General features: G+C 44.5%; 2 long non-coding RNA genes across 2 annotated transcripts; both read left to right on the top strand.

Annotated features, from left to right (window-relative positions):
• Positions 1–1,028: 1,028 nt before the first annotated feature.
• LOC108705779 lies at positions 1,029–2,727 on the top strand. Its single transcript, XR_001933893.2, has 3 exons — positions 1,029–1,175; positions 2,506–2,575; positions 2,688–2,727. It is a non-coding gene; the product is annotated as an uncharacterized LOC108705779 (long non-coding RNA).
• Positions 2,728–2,743: 16 nt separating this feature from the next.
• LOC121394288 lies at positions 2,744–3,549 on the top strand. The gene is made up of 3 exons (XR_005961621.1): positions 2,744–2,939; positions 3,035–3,088; positions 3,350–3,549. It is a non-coding gene; the product is annotated as an uncharacterized LOC121394288 (long non-coding RNA).
• Positions 3,550–4,733: the final 1,184 nt, after the last annotated feature.

Here is a 4,733-nt window from a genome sequence, read left to right as displayed (position 1 = left end):
TGAATTATTTGCATTCTTCTGAATATTCCCAGCTTTCAAATGGGGGTCACTGACCCCATTTAAAAATGAATGCTCTGTAAGGCTACACTTTTATTGTTATTGTTACTATTTATCAAATCAGTGCATGGTTGCTGGGGTAATTTGGACCCTAGCAACTATATTACTGCAATTGCAAACTGTAGAGCTGCTGAAGAAAAAGCTAAGGGGCAAATTCACTAAGATTCGTAGTTGTACCAGGCGCAACTTCGCCGCACTTTGCCACACTTCGCCAGCCGTAGTTTCGCCAGCGCTCCGCAAATTCGCCGCTCTCCGCCACACTTTAACAGGCGTAGTTTCGCCATCGCTCCGCAAATTCACTATAATCCGAAGTTGAGCACAGGGGTAGCGTAAGGTTGCGAAGTTGAGCTAGCGTTGATTCACTAAGCGAAGCGAAGTTACGCTAGCGATGTTTAATTTGCATACGGCGCCAAATTCAAATTTCAATGGAGGAATACGTACAATCACTACAAATGCCTGGGAAACCTTCAAAACATCAAATAAAAAATTTTTTTTGCCCTACACATGTGCCCACTGTATAGTTAAGTTGCCATGAGTTAGGAAATGTAGAGCGGAAGGAGGGGAGCCCCAACAAAAAATTTTCGATCTTTTTCAGCCTATCACCCATAATATAGAAAAAAACACCAGCGTTTTTTGGGACTTACAAAAAATTTGAACTTTTTTTCAAGCAATCCCTATCTACTCTATTGCGCTTCGCCTGGTCTGAGGTGGCGAAGGAAGTCTAGCGTAAAAGGTAGCGTTCAGTACACTGCGCGCGTTAGTGAATTTGTGTAGTTACGTCCGTAGCGAAAATTCGCCAGGCGTAAGGGTGCGAAGTAACACTAGCGAATTTACGCCAGCGTTCGTTAGTGAATTTGCGAAGTAGCGAAAATGCCCAACGCTAGCGTTAGTCGATTCGGCGCTTAGTGAATTTGCCCCTAAATAACTCAAAAAACGACAAATTAGAAAAATTGAAAACCCTTTGCAAATAATCTCAGAATATCATTCTCTACATCATACAAAATTTTTATTTAAAGGTGAACAGCCTCTTTAACTGTGACTTCATTTTGTCTGACTATGTCCATTTGTATCTTTAGGTTTTGAAGATGAACGAGACAGAGAGAATTCCATCACTCCTGGTAATGCCTCAGTGAAAAAAAAATACTCTCTCATCTGAACTTTTGTTTCCCTATCACTCTTTTATATAACCTCTCCTTAGGGTTGGGGCACACGGGCAGATTCGGGGAGATTTAGTCGCCTGGCGACTAATCGCCTCTTCTTTGGGGCGACTAATCTCCCCAAACTTCTTCCTCCTGCCTTCTGCCTGCTAAAATTAAAAACCGTCTGCGGCATGACACTCCTAACGAGGAAACTTCGGGCGACTTCGGAAAACGAAGCAACGCTACTAAATCTCCCTGAATCTGGCCGTGTGCCCTAACCCTTAAGCAGCTGTCTGTCTGCACTGCTTCCTTTTCGACATAGGTGGGAGCCGACATTGAGGGAATCGAATTACTACATTTATTTCCTTTTTCAGAAAAAAATGTATATACACCATAGAAACCCTTTTCTGTCTCTATTCTCTTTAAAGCCAGACTGCAGGCCCGGAACTAGGGGTAGGCAGAGTAGGCGCCTGCCTAGGGGGCAATCATGGGGGGGCGCACTTTTAAGGGGAATTTCTTTTTTTTAAACTCTGGTATGCTTAGCCTTTAATAGTTTTTAAACTTTATAAACCGCCTGTTCCAACTCCCTCTTGCCCATTATTCGTACTGCAGGCAGAAGTACTCCCCACCTCCCTCTTGGCTCCTGCTGGCAAAGGTACATATTTAGGGGCATTATTTTGGATTTTTTGGCTGCTGCTGGCACAGGTACAGATTGGGGTCAATATGAGGGATTGGCTGCTGCTGGCACAGGTACATGGGGCAATATGGTGGCTGTTGGCACAGTACACCGATGTTTAGGGCAATTTTGTTGATTTTTGGTTGCTGCTGGCACAGGCACATATTTGGGGGCAATGTGATGGATTTTTGGCTTATGCTTGCGCAGCACAAGTAAATATTTGAAGGCAATATTGTGGATATTTTGGCTCCTGCTGGCACAAATACATATTTGGGGGACATATTGTGGATTTTTGGCTGCTGCTGGCAAATGCACAGATTGGGGGTAACAATATGATGGATATTTTGGGCTATGCTGGTATAGGTACAGATTGGGGGCTTGGGTGCAATCTGATTGATTGACTGGCATTGGCAATGGTACAAATGGGGGCAACATAATGGCTGCTGGCACAGGTAGAGGAGGCAACATGAATAGTAAGGTGGGAAATGGTAATGCAGGACCGGGTGGGGGCACTGATTGAAGCCCTTGCCTAGGGTGCCAAAATACCTTGGCCCGGCCCTGCCAGACTGACTGTGAGTAGCATTTAGAAGCATTTAGTATTATGTCCCTAATGCTTTTCCCTTTCATTTACAGTCACTGTACTCCGTCCTGGAGGATTTCAGGGTGGAGGATACAGATTTTGAGGCCCTCGCCTCTTATTACGGTAAAATCCTATATTATTTATCAGTTGCTGAGGTTGCAGCTTTAGTTTTATTGTATGAGAATTCCTTTCCCCTTTAGCTCAGTGTTTAATGGAAATGTATTTTTCTTTGCAGAACATCACTACCGGGTCCAATATGGGAGCAACGTCACCTTGTAAGTATAACAAAAATGGTCTTATTAAATGTTGTGAATAATTTGCTATTGCGCCAGGGGTAAGTGCAAGGGAAGTAAGGGTGGAAAATAGCAATGTTTTATTAACACTGGGATTTCTCTTTTTCAGAGATCAGTTTATACTGCTCTACTTTTTGGACCCGAGCACAATCAATGGGAACATTATCCATTACTGGATAATGATTTACTATCTGGTAAGTAATGCAGAATAGACATTTAGATAAATATGAAATAAATTATATTAATTTGCCAGCCCTTGTCTCACACTGTTAATTTCTTTATGTTACAGGAAGAGCTCAAGAGGGAGCATGCCACCCTCTGCATTGATGTGTCGCTGTCTCCTGTAAGTGTCACTATTATTATTATTATAACAGAGGTTATTGTTCACTGTGTGTCTTTATAATAATTAGGAACATTATTATTCATTGTATCTCCTGCTCCCCTGGGGGGCATCTAAAGTCACCCACCTAAGTGCCATCTTCACCAGCAACAAAAATGTCATTATGCATAGACACAGCATAGAGTTTTGTTTCAAGGGGCCACATGGGCACAATAATGGCATTGGTGCAAAGCAGTGCTTAACATTGACTCTCTTCTTCCACAGGAGACACCAACAGAGCAGCAAATATGGAGGCAGCATCTGGAGTATCTGCGGCTGCAGAATGTAAGTTCCTGATCACTGTCTCTGATGCTTTTCTTGGATATTCAACCACTAGATAATTAACTTTGATTGGTCTTTTTCTCCCTATGATGAGAAAAGGCATACTAATGGTCATAAATACAAAACCACAACATCACCCGGCAGGGAATCCAACACCATCACTGCCTCAGCGTATAAAGTACTATTAGCACCACATATACAGGCATAAACAGGGTCGCCTTCAGGGGGGGACTGGGGGGACAAGTGTCCGGGGCCTGAAGGGGGGCCTGGCAGTGCTACACTTTTGAGAGCGGCGGGCCCCCCTTGACAGCGCCTAAGCCGTGCAGCCATATGCAAAGTCCTGAACAGCCGAAATGCGGAAGTGCCGAAAAGCTGAAGTCCCGAAAATAGCCGAAGCCGAAAAGCTGAAGTCCCGAAAATAGCCGAACTCCTGAAGAGGCGGAAAGACCCGAAGCCACGAAAATAGCCAAAGCCGAAGCCCCGAAGCGGCGAGAAGACCCGAAGTCACGAAAACAGCTGAAATTGAAGTTCTGAAGTGGCGAAAAGACCCAAAGTCACGAAAGAAGGCGAAATTGAATTTCTGAAGCCATGAGTTCATGGCCACCAATGAATTATTTTAATATTCTATAGGCCCCTGCCACCAATGTTTTTTTTAACTTGTAAGGGGGGCCCTTGCAAGTTAAAAAAAAACTTTTATGGGGAGCCCTGGCGCCAATGTTTTTTTTTTTTTAACTTATAAGGGGGACCTGACCATCAATAGCTTTTTATAACTTGTATGTGTGGGGGTTACTTTTTTAGCGCTGATGTCTGTGTGGTCTTTTAACTGTGATGTGGAGTGGGTGGGATCAGGGGTGGGGCTTGGGTGCCAGGGGCCCCAAAAGTTTTGTTGTACGGGGCCCCATGATTTCTAATGGCGGCCCTGGGCATAATCATAACTGTCTCCTTTCTTTCCTATCCTTGTATTTCCCCTTCGCTCGCAGACTGTCCAATCTCACCTTCTCCAGCTTGGCATGACATTCTTGGAGAAGGAGAAGAAACTGCAGGAAGCTGCTCATCCTCCGGTGGGGGAAAGGCTGACCCTCCGAAAACGGGTCAGGAAGGCCATCATGAAGAGGCTACAGAGAGTTTGGGTAATGTATCTATTTACTGTCAATTACCCTTCATCTAGAGATTCCCCATGTTGTCCACTGCAGTTCCACTTTACTTCCTGTCATTCTGATCATTCTCAATCAGAACAATAGAAAGGAAGTTATACAGTGTCGGGCTGGCCCACCAGGATACCAGGCAAACTCCCGGTGGGCCCAGATGTCAGTGGGCCCTTGTGCTG

This window comes from Xenopus laevis, chromosome 5S (genome assembly GCF_017654675.1).
Source record: "Xenopus laevis strain J_2021 chromosome 5S, Xenopus_laevis_v10.1, whole genome shotgun sequence".
Taxonomy (NCBI): Eukaryota; Metazoa; Chordata; class Amphibia; order Anura; family Pipidae; genus Xenopus; species Xenopus laevis.
The sequence above is the reverse complement of the archived record's forward strand: the minus strand, read 5'-3'. Positions and strand labels throughout refer to the sequence as shown.